We start from the raw sequence: 10,459 nt of genomic DNA on the forward strand, positions 1-10,459 counted from the left end.
TGTCTGTGATTGTAAACAGTCTGTCGCAGTAATGGCCCCAGGAACAAATGAGGACCTCATGGCGGGGCCTCAAGTAAAAGCCCTCCACATACCAAACCCGTTATCCATCCGTCCCTCCCTGTCTTGCGTTTTACCACTTTCCATTTAAAACTTGCATCATATTCGGCATGTCTGTCTATTTTAAGAGGGAGGAGATGGTAGAAACTTCCTGCCGCTGCTTTAAACTCTTGGGGCACTGATTATGAAAATGGTAGGGCAATGCAGGGCCAACCCCTACTCTGTCTAACTCCATGGGAGGCAGGGGGGGGCTCTGACACCAAAGCAGGCCAAGCCAGGATCTGTGCACGAGATAAGACAGGCAACAGGAAGGAGACAACCCAGAACCCCGTGCTCCCCGACGTGACAGAGCCACTATTCATTTTTCAGGAAGAAAGAAAGAAAAACAACATCAACAATATCAGATGCAGCATAGAAGAGGAGAAGGGGGATAAAACGAGGAGAAGCAGGCGCCTAATGGGCAACTTAGGGAAAAAAACACGTCTGTCTCTGCTTGTGTCGGCTTGCTAGAAACTGTTATTAACAAATAATTTAAAAATCACCATTTTTTTTCCAAGTCAGCGAATAATCACACAATATGTCTCCACAAATTAAAGTTGCTGTGGTGTTAACGGCTCCGGGCTTCAGCCAGTTCCACGGGATAAAGAAATGCACTGGCGCCACTGCAGTCCAAACACTTGTTGTTGTCACTACACACATAAATCACTTCTTTCTCTTCATCGCTACACAGGAGCTGTGAACAATAGCAGGTAAACAGAGATGACGTTGGAAGAAGAGCCTGTTAGCTCAGTGCTGTCCTCTCCCACACACATTCCTAACAGCCCGTGTGTGGAGTAAAGGTGCAGATAAACAGCCGCGGTGCCCTATGTCAGCAAAGCAAACATGCCGGGCAGAACGGGGAGACAATTAGGATCACACACACACACATGCAAATGAAAGGAACTGCTACATTTGTGTGTGAGAGAGCACACAGAAACCCCAAAGCAAAAAAGACCCATGAATGTCATGTAGCTGACTCACTGCTGGGTTGTGGAGATTTTAATGAAATGTTCATTCAACCATGTTTGCACACAAATGAGTTCACTTCAGCGACTTTGGTAAATGACACTGTGCAGGCTGACATAGGTGACAACTTAAATCAGGGATGTCAAACTCATTTGACATGGTGGGCCACAAACAGACTGCTTTGATCTTATGTTGGCCGGTCCAGTGAAAATACATAATAAATGTGTAAAATTACAGAAAATGTTTCTGTTGGTTCATTGTCGGAATGATAAAATATAATGTTTTCATTAATTCAAAGAAAATGTCTGTGAATCAAGTGTAAAAAAAACCCCTAAATTTATAAAGCAGATTTTGAATAAACAGGAACATTCTGTCATTTAATTGTTTATCTATTACTTGATTGCGTTGGTGTAGTATGAATGGCAAATTATCAATAAAGCTGTAAAACCTATGGAAATACAGGTAAAAGTTCAAAATCTATACACTCCTGCACATTTTCTAGAGCTGTCCAGTGGGCCAGGTTGGAGTCTTTGTCTGTCCGATTCTGGTCCATGGGCCTTATGTTTGACACCCCTGACCTAAATAAATACTGTTGCACCATTCACTCCTTTGAGCTCAAGCTAACAGAGCACACTGGTAAGATGAAGGCTTCACTATAGCTTAATATTAAGGGGACATTTCAATTTCCTGTCATCACTGCTGCTAAACTGCTTTGATGTGAGTTTCTAATTTTGCAGCTCCACATATTTTAGTCATCAACAAGCTTTTATTATGTAGCAGAAGAAATGAGGTCTACATTCCATCACATTGCAAAACCTCTTGACTTGGAATGAAATATTTTAAGATTTTTATTTCCAAAAAGAACAGACTTTAGTTGTCCCAAAACACACCAAAAGAATGACCCACAAGCAGTGAGCTTTGAAGTCATGCTTTGCCTGTATGTGCTGTCAGGCTGGTGGTCTCTGGAGTGGAGGATCAGCTGCTTGTCCTGCCTTCACAGTGGGAAGACAGAATGGCAACAGAGTGGACAGAGACATGTGGAGTGAGGAGTGGAAAAAGGAGGAGGACCGGGCTGGACTGGACTGGCAGCAGCAGGAGTTTGCCTAGGAAACAATTTGGACCCCATAAGTGTTTGGTTCACTGTTTCACTTTAAAGAAGAAAAAAGAAAGAGAGAAAAAAGAAAGAAAAAAGAAACACTTGGTGTCTTAAAAGAATGAAAAGACCCAATCTTGCTGTGAGGTTAAGGGTCGTTGTGGGTCTGAGTGCACATTTATCTCAGAAGGGGCGATGGCTTGTGGTGAAGTACTGATACATGTCAGTGATACATCATTTGGCCATATTCACCTTATCAAAGATGTGCCTTATACAAAAATAGCAGAACATGCAAAAAATAAAGATTCAAAAGAGTGGCCTAATATATGCTTTATTTACATTAAAACATGCTTTTAAATAAAATTGACTAGAAACTATGTAATCTAATTATTTTATAACCAATTAAAATCTGTAACATGCTAAAAGTACAGGAGTTACCTATGATGTTGCGGTTACATGTTTGAGTTTGTGGCTACTTTTTTTATCCAATAAAACATACTGCTCTTCACCTTGAGGCAACTGTTATTGTGATTTAATGCTGTATAAATAAAATTGAATTGAAATGAATTATTCTTTACAGGTCTGGCGGAAAGCGGTGGAAAGTGGATTGGATGAGGAAGAGCAAGGGTGCCATATTATGCTCTCACACGTGGCTTTAAAGGTATTTAATCTAAATGTCATTGTTGTGATTAAAAACTGTTTAAAGACTCCTTTTAGGCAATTTCTACAGAGAATAAATACAAAAAGTACCTTTAACAATGCAACTCTGTTTTGTGTAGTTTTTCTAACTGATTTTATAGAAATAATAAAAAAAATTCATTAATTACATGAAAATTCAAACTACAACATGTACATTTCATGCCATTTATTGGACTATCGCTTGCCTTTAGGTACAGTTTCAAGAAGGATTAAATGTTTGCTGTTTCATTTTCAGTGAAATGTATTTCATTCATTTTGTACTTACAATTATTTTAAATCCAATTAAACAAGTATTAAACAAGTATTTATCCTGATTTGAAATGATGATATTTGTTTCCCAAATGTAAACACAGCACTTAATCCAGTTGCAGTGTCCGTTTGTGTTCCTGCCATACTTCTGGGGCATCCATTTCCAGTCCTGTTGGGAAGACCTGAGGGGATTTTGTGTAAATTTTGAAGGCACAATCACAGATTATTGCCAGTGGCAAAATATATGTACTGCAAACTTTAACTGGGATTTTTTTCCTTTCTTGTCCTAGTATTAGGGGCCGCAGTGAGCACTGATATTACATGTTTAAAAAATGCCCCAGGTGCTATGTGTAATGATCTGTAAAGTATACTGTGTGTTTAGACTCCATCTTCATGTTTCTTTGATCCCCAGCCTGCCTTTTACAGATGATAAATCTGTCCACAAGGAACAGAATAAACATTCTTATTGTTAATTCAGATTTAGTGCTTATATTAGCATTTGTTGGATGGTGTTTGAAAGCAGATGCGTGGCAAGTCTTATGCAATAAAGATTAAAGTTAAATTGATACTAAAATAACTACTGCACGACCTGTTAAATCCAACGTATATTCCCCATTCCTTCAAGCAGATCCTTCTTTTCACCTGTATTTACACAGACATGAATTGCACTCCAGTTTATATAGTGAGGAACAAATAATGAGTTGGCTTGTTTGCTCTGTAACGACAGAAAACTATGAGAGAGTCAGAGAATTGTGAGGTTTGAATTTCAGAGAGGGACCCAAAGGAAGTCATAAAGTTAATTCTCTAAGACAAGACAGTGGATGATTACAGCTAAACAAACAATATTGTTCAGTGCAGGGAAGTTTGACAGGATGTTTGGCCAAGTAACAGCACAGAATCACGTCTGCTGGAAGGCATGGTAAGGTTTCTGCTCACATTACTGCCATGAGGTTGCATTCAGGAATTAATGGTTTTCAAAATCATTATGGAAAACTTAGCAAACAGAAGCTTGTTTAGACATGCATTACTATCACTCGCATTCACTTGGAGCCAATGTAAGTCATTTATCTTATGACTTACATAAGATAAATGACTTACATGACTTACTTCTTTATTTATATATATAAATAAAACAATGCATAATTTTAGATTACTTTTAGTTATTCGTCTATCCATTTTATACAGCTTATCCAGGCCTCTTCTCACCTGCCTGTAATACCGTCAGGTTATGACTTTTTAAAATGGGTACAGATTTGTTTCAATTCAGATCTATAGATACTCTATTGTCCAAACCGATATTAGCCATGTAAGTTCCGTCAATAAAACGTCTGTTTTATCCCACCCTCCAAGCCACTAGTGTTAAGCTTTTTTTAAGGGGTCAAGACATTGAATGATCCTCTAAACACGTGCGATCAGCACTAATGTCAGGCTGTAAGTCTCTGGGCCTCTACAGTAGCATTATGTTGGAGTGATATCCATTGTTAGTCACTGGTAGTTTACTGGCTTGTGCAGTATTAAACAACACAAACACAGAACAGGAACACCTTAATCACAGAGCAGGTAGGGGCTAGTAATGTGATACAGACGGGATCCAAACTAGTGACCTGATGAGAGACATTTGTGATTTCTCTACAGTAGTCTAGGTGAAAATGTCACTCTCACACTTCAGCAGATTCTTTATAGTGAATGGAGGAAGATATATCTGACAATTGAGCTCTAGGCTAAATGTACCCAACATGAACTTTATGAAAAGGTGTCTAGGTAAGGCTTGATAAAATATCATGAACGACTGGGAATGATTTCTTTGAAAAGTCTTTGGTACAAAAACAAAATTGAAAAAGAACATGTATTGAGGACCACCCAGCATAGCTGCAATGCATTCTTTGCTACTTTGCGTGTAATCAGGCCAACTAACGTTTGTGAGGTCTGTGATGCACAAAGAATTCATTTTTCTAATGAGTGTTGACATTAAACTAATCTAAACTATTGGCTTGCCAATGTGACAATCACACTGGCGTCACCAGATAGGCTCTGTGAGGAAATACTGTACTTGAGATAGTACCAGTACAATTTTCCACATGGTGGCATGCAGAGTGGAAAGTCACCTAAAATCACAAAAGAAGGCTTTAAAGAGCTTTTGTGTTCTCGCTGTATTTGTGTCTGTGAATCTGACCCAGAGAAATACTCTGGAAACAGAGTTTGTTTTCTTCTATCTGAATGTTTTGGCTTTTTTTCCTGCATTTCTCAAAGTGAAAGGGCATTGGAGTTCTGTTTGTAGGGTTGCTGTTCCCCCGGGTGTAAAGCCGTAGAGGCCATACCAGGATTGCTTCATCTGAAAACAAGCAGCGGTTCTTTGGTAAGACCATGAAATCTAGGTTGTTTTGGTTCACTGTGTCTGTTTGCCTTCTCTTAGTCCTAATATTCCAACTCATCATTCAGAGAGGGAACCTGGCAAGCATATTCTCTTGGGCTATAAGACTATTCTGGAATTTGATTTCATTTTCATGAAATGCAGATGTATAACTCACTTTGTAAATCTTTCTGAGTGTGCGATAAAAGCAGGTACGTGTGGACATTTTTTGCATGTTCAAATGATATTTACGAGTTAATCAAACAGTCTTCAAGCAATGGCACAGGCGTTGATACCTGCCTACAGCCTCATGAATCAAACAGCCTGTGTTTGGGTTTCTGTTAGGACAGTGTACTGTACGGAGAGGTTTTCACCCACTGCAAACATGCTCCCATGTACATCACTGAACATGGATGACAAATGCAATCGTTGAATACTAGTTGGTTGATAAGTGGACTGGAATAGGGAGGGGAGTGACAATAGAGTTAACAAGGAATGGGATAAGTGTGAAAAAAATCAAAGACAAAAAATACAGTATGAAAAGTACAGACAGTGGACCTTTTCCATTGTTTTTAACACTCAGTTTCACTTCAGCTCGTTCTATGTTATGACTTCACACTTCTGACGGACCAACAGCAGCATCAACAAGAGCAGTACACAGACCAGTTGTGGCACATGTTTTTAATACTACCCCCATCTGGCAACAAACACTCTCTGCAGGTAGTCAATTATCAATCAGAGTTATTATAGTCACAGTCAAAAGAGCAAACGAATTCATGTGAAAGCAAATAAAGTCAGAGAGGTTTGCATACAGCCAGTCTTGAAGGAGACAACAAGATGCAAAATTTGTTGTCAGTCTAAGTTCAAGTGATCATTTCAGTGAAGGAAAATTCTCTTTGTGGAAAAACATCACATAAGCTGCTGCATAAATTTCAGTAGTTCTAAATGGTGCTGTTCCATCAGGGACATGCAGTAAATGTGCCCGCTGGCTTGTTCATGGTAGCACAGACAGAGCTTTGTCGGCTTGACAGAGGAGCCCTGGCTCTGCTAAGAGTCCATATTTGTATGTGATGATGGAGCAACACAGACTTGAAAGAATAAAAACTGATTCTTTTGTTAATTTCCATCAGATGCTTGAATAATTCAGTTTTGGAAGGATTTCTTTGCTGTGACTGTTCACATGAAAGAAGAAGAAAATCTAATTTCTGAATTATTGCCCTAAATAACTTGTGCAAATTCAAGTTGGTGGCACATCCACACACAGCAGCTCTAGACTCTAAAGATCGATGCTTTGTTTGCACCCAAAGTTCTGTTGGCTGCACGCACCAGTGCCGACAAGCTTAGGGTCAAAAATACAGTCACTCAAATATGTGTGCTGCAGGTTATCCACACTGTGCAGAGACATAAATGTGTGCAGTTAAGTCTGGGTTTGCACAATGTACTGCCTTTCCATCACATGAGTTTACACCTGCTGCTTCTGCACTCAACACAAAGACCTCATTGTGACCAGTGGGATTCCACTGCTATAGTCCTAGGTGAGATTATACAAACACACTTACATGTGTGCTGTACATCAGCTCTAAAACAATCTTACACCAACATATAAATACTTGCATGATAGATTTTTGTAATGTCTGAATATACAGAGCCACACAAAGCCACACAAAGAGCCACACTGTTTTCAGCAAAGTACCTTTAAGAATGTGGTATTACTATTGTATGATATGTAGTATATCATAAGCATTGTGAGGTAAAATAAGGGAAGGAGTTACACTGTTATCATTAGAAATACTGCAGGCTGGATTCTCATCGCCTCTGCAAGAATCAAAGCCAATATTGCCATCTTGTGGAGAAAGCCCCATACAACACATTAAAATAGTTTAGAGTTACCAAGTAAATATGCTGTCATTTTTAAACAATAATTTTAGCAATGTTTAGATTACTGTAGAAGAAACACACTGGTAATGTAGGTAAAGAGAGTAGTGAAAAAATAATTACAGTTAATTATACAATCGAAACAATGTTGAAATCACAATCGATGATCACCAGGATCTGAACTTTAATTGATTAAACATTAAGTTCTAACACCGATCACTTTTACACCCTCAGTTAATACTGAAACATGAATAAATGACAGAAGAAAACGACACATAATTTAAAGACAGGGTTATCTATTTAATCAAGATTAGCTTAAAATCTTTTCTGGTGAATTCATTCCTCCACCAGTGGCATCTGTTAATGTCAAATTTAGCCAATCTTTAGCAACATAAGCAAGCTGTTTTTACAATTAACTAACCAGCATTTCTTACATTTTAATTAACAGTAGCATAATGGTATTTCTTCTGTTAAAAACTGAATTCAGAATCAAGTTTTGTTGTGAATATCATAACCAAACCTAAGACATTCATAAACCAGAATAGTGGCCTACTAAATGTTTGAAATCTAGTTTGGCTTTATAGTTGAAAATAAAGTAATTTAGTTTGTCCTTCTATAAAAAAAAAAAAGAAGAAGAAGAAGTTACATTTCATACCCACAGTTTGTTCAGAAAGATTTTGCGGTAGCCTATGTTAAATAAAAACACTGCCACATGTTTTATCTGGTCATTGTGCTTATTAGAAACTATATATATTGAAAGTTAGCTTTTTAAACAAGTATGAAATAATTACATTTAAAAAAAAACAAAACATATCTCTTTAGACCCAAACTGAAGGTGGCAATCCCACACATTCAGACGTAGTAGTAGATGGTGTTTTGAAATTACTATTTTTATTGATAAGTACTCTATGCGCGTGTCTAATTTGGTTGTATGAGGTGTACATCGACTTTCTATGTTGTAATAATAATAATAATAATAATAAACTTTATTTATAAAGCACACTAAAAAACCAAGGGTATACCAAGGTGCTTGACAAAAATAAAATAGGAAAAGGGAGATGGGAGGGAAAAGAGAAAGGACCTGGCACGTATCAATTATAAAACCTTGACAATCATAAGATATAAAAGTAGTTCACAAGCATAACGGATAAAAATGTACCAACGCACACCAAGTGTTAACTAGGTGGAAAGGCAAGATTAAAGAAATAAGTTATATTGTAAGTTATATTGGTTGCGCAGCCGTTAAGTATCAAATCTGTACCAGCACTCTCCACATTATATCAAACAGTTGCATGTCTAGAAATGGAGCTGTTAGACAGAAAGACATCAACTGAATGGTAAGTATTCTGGTTTTCCAATATTAGTAATTGTCTTTAATCATACTTTAGACCAGCCTGTTTTACTTCTCGTTTCATTTGTGCTTTGACTTGGGAAAATTGTTTCTTGATAAATTATAAATCCACTTTTCACAATATTGTGAATAATCATAATCATCTTTTGTAAAGTAAGTTCACATTGTTATGGTGATGACATCCAGCTCTACCTGTCTACCAAACTTACTGCCATTAGCAGTACTCACTGATCTCTGTAGCTGCTTACAGGAAATCAAATTTTAATTGTCGTGCAATGTCCATATATTACACCATCTCACCTGAGTTGATAATCATGGAACAAGAAGGGGATGTAGCTCAGTGGTAGAGCGCATGCTTTGCATGTATGAGGCCCCGGGTTCAATCCCCGGCATCTCCATTTTCTTTGTCTAGCAGCCCAGCCCAGAAGTGCTGTTCGAACTCCGAGCTTTCCTAAATGACACAAAAGATGGGTAGAGGAAAAGATAAGAACAGTTCCCTGAGAATATAGGACATTACGATAATCCCTTTAACAGCGTGACGCCCATTGTCCGCCGTGTTGAAACAGCAACATCTCATTGGAGAAACCAAACAGCCACTTCATAAACGCATGGCCGAAAATAGAAGAGCCACCTCGACAGGACAAGACTCAGCAGTACATCTGCATCTGAATAACAAGGGTCTACATTTTGGACAGAGAAGACAGATGGTTTGAAAGAGGAGTGAAAGAAGCCATCTATGTCCACTGTGAACGACCATCTTTGAACAGAGGCGGTGGCTTTAAAAACCAACTGAGGAACATTTGGCGCCAGATTTATGATCATATTCATTTCTACAGCAGCCAAAGACTTTTGACGTTAAAAAGCTGCTGGACTTCCTGAAAAGACTCACACTAAGTTATGTGTCTGAAAGTCGTGGGCTGTTTAGGATTGTTGTAATTACAATAAAATTCCCTCCATCACTTATTCCAAAATGTTAACTGCAGAGGGTCTATGTTCTTCATACAACAGCGATTCATTTCAGAGATCAAAGGAGTTTAGGGGTTTCGCTCAGTAAGTTATTAACTTTGCGATGGTGGTATAGTGGTTAGCATAGCTGCCTTCCAAGCAGTTGACCCGGGTTCGATTCCCGGCCATCGCAGTACCTTTTTCTTTTTGTCTAGGCTTGGGGTTTTTTGGGGGGGAGGTTGTCTCTAATTTTACAACTGGATCATTGTTATTGCATTTAACTAAAACCAAAGCGATAACTAAAAGTAGGTGTGAAAAGGCATTTTTGGAGGTTTTTATGAAGACTTTGGACGTCTACAAGCCTGTGAGTCTGTATCTTGCCTCTGACATCTGCCCTCCATTCAAGAATAATTAATAAAGACAAAAACTGAAACTAAACTAAAACTAAACGTCTACAAAAAATAGAAAACTCACTGTGTGAAAACTCACCAAATAGAGTGAAAGCAGGAGCACAATTTTTAATGCCAAAAAAGTGTGCATGATATGATGAGCATCAAGGTGAGGACATCCTGAGCACACTTAACCTCGTATTTCTGACAGCATAGTGCTGTCATAAAACCACTGTATGTGTCCAGCAGATGGTCCTCTTACTCTGTTCTGTCTCTGTATGACTGTCTCAGGTTGCATAGGAAATTTTGTACATATCAATCCCTTTCAGATTTAGTAAGAACATCAGTTTGACAAAATCAAAGAGGACGCTGAACATAAAACCCTGCTAATCCTGCATGCAGTTAACATTCTGCAGTAAATAACACATAAGTACCATTTTTCTTTC

At 38.3% G+C, this 10,459-nt stretch overlaps 2 non-coding genes across 2 annotated transcripts; both read left to right on the forward strand.

Annotated features, from left to right (window-relative positions):
• The first annotated feature begins 9,005 nt into the window (after positions 1-9,005).
• Positions 9,006-9,077, forward strand: trnaa-ugc (transfer RNA alanine (anticodon UGC)). Its single transcript has one exon. It is a non-coding gene; the product is annotated as a tRNA-Ala (tRNA).
• Positions 9,078-9,745: 668 nt separating this feature from the next.
• trnag-ucc (transfer RNA glycine (anticodon UCC)) lies at positions 9,746-9,817 on the forward strand. Its single transcript has one exon. It is a non-coding gene; the product is annotated as a tRNA-Gly (tRNA).
• Positions 9,818-10,459: the final 642 nt, after the last annotated feature.

Source organism: Oreochromis niloticus, linkage group LG9, assembly GCF_001858045.2.
Source record: "Oreochromis niloticus isolate F11D_XX linkage group LG9, O_niloticus_UMD_NMBU, whole genome shotgun sequence".
Lineage (NCBI taxonomy): Eukaryota > Metazoa > Chordata > Actinopteri > Cichliformes > Cichlidae > Oreochromis > Oreochromis niloticus.